The sequence below is a fragment of the Thalassophryne amazonica genome, chromosome 16, assembly GCF_902500255.1.
Source record: "Thalassophryne amazonica chromosome 16, fThaAma1.1, whole genome shotgun sequence".
In the NCBI taxonomy this organism is placed as follows: domain Eukaryota; kingdom Metazoa; phylum Chordata; class Actinopteri; order Batrachoidiformes; family Batrachoididae; genus Thalassophryne; species Thalassophryne amazonica.
The window spans coordinates 794,426-796,396 of NC_047118.1; positions in this window are offsets into that span (position 1 = coordinate 794,426).

The window sequence follows — 1,971 nt, forward strand, 5'->3', positions numbered from 1 at the left end:
GCTAAATACCCAGACTTGGGTACTTTTTTAAATGGCTGAAAACCCAGACTTGGGTACTTTTTAAAAAAATGGCTAAATACCCAGACTTGGGTACTTTTTTAAATGGCTAAATATCCAGACTTGGGTACTTTTTTTAAAAATGGCTGAAAACCCAGACTTGGGTACTTTTTTTAAATGGCTAAATACCCAGACTTGGGTACTTTTTTAAAATGGCTAAATACCCAGACTTGGGTACTTTTTTAAAATGGCTAAATACCCAGACTTGGGTACTTTTTTTAAATGGCTAAATACCCAAACTTGGGGCATTTTTTAAATGGCTAAACACCCAAAAGTGGGGAATTTTTTAAATGGCTAAATACCCAGACTTGGGTACTTTTTTAAATGGCTGAAAACCCAGACTTGGGTACTTTTTTAAATGGCTGAAAACCCAGACTTGGGTACTTTTTTAAAAAATGGCTAAATACCCAGACTTGGGTACTTTTTAAAAAAATGGCTAAATACCCAGACTTGGGTACTTTTTAAAAAATGGCTAAATACCCAGACTTGGGTACTTTTTTAAATGGCTGAAAACCAAGACTTGGGTACTTTTTTTAAAAAAATGGCTAAATACCCAGACTTGGGTACTTTTTTTAAATGGCTGAAAACCCAGACTTGGGTACTTTTTTTAAATGGCTGAAAACCCAGACTTGGGTACTTTTTTAAAAAAATGGCTAAATACCCAGACTTGGGTACTTTTTTTAAATGGCTGAAAACCCAGACTTGGGTACTTTTTTAAAAAATGGCTAAATACCCAGACTTGGGTACTTTTTTAAAAATGGCTGAAAACCCAGACTTGGGTACTTTTTTAAATGGCTAAATACCCAGACTTGGGTACTTTTTTTTAAAATGGCTAAATACCCAGACTTGGGTACTTTTTTTTAAAATGGCTAAATAGCCAAACTTGGGTACTTTTTTAAATGGCTAAATACCCAGACTTGGGTACTTTTTTAAATGGCTGAAAACCCAGATTTGGGTACTTTTTTAAATGTCTGAAAACCCAGACTTGGGTACTTTTTTTAAATGCTAAATACCCAGACTTGGGTACTTTTTTAAATGGCTAAATATGCAGACTTGGGTACTTTTTCAAATGACTAAATACCCAGACTTGGGTACTTTTTTTAAATGACTAAATATGCAGACTTGGGTACTTTTTTTTAATGGCTAAATACCCAGACTTGGGTACTTTTTTAATGGCTAAATACCCAAACTTGGGGAATTTTTTAAATGGCTAAATACCCACACTTGGGTACTTTTTTAAATGGCTGAAAACCCTGACTTGGGTACTTTTTTAAATGGCTAAATACCCAGACTTGGGTACTTTTTTAAATGACTAAATACCCAGTCTTGGGTACTTTTTTTAAATGGCTAAATATGCAGACTTGGGTACTTTTTTTAAATGGCTAAATACCCAGAGATGGGTACTTTTTTAATGGCTAAATGCCTTGAAATGGGTACATTTACCACACAGAGTCCTTTATTGCTTGTTTTTGATTGCCAAACAGTTTTGCAATGTCTCCTTATCTTTCATGGTTTAATTATATGCAGAAATACTGTTAAGTCCAATATTACCCAGAAAAGTCCAAAATCACTGTCAAATCAGAAATTAATGTCATAAATAAATAAATAAATAAAACAACAACAACCCTTTGACATCAACATCTTGACCATCACATGTCCCTCATTCAGGAAAGTCCTCCTGCCTAGAAGGTTTGCATTAAAATCAGACCAGATCAGAAATGCAAGAACAAAACCAACTCTTAAGAGTATTTAAAAAAAAAAAATCACATTTTGAGAGGTTGTCACATGATGCGTACTTGCACTTTGATCGGTTAACCACAGACTTAAGAACTTCTTGTGTAGAAATTACGGGCTTGATTATTTCTTCCACTACATTTTAGTGAGTTCACCACCATCTGCATATCAATGTACTGG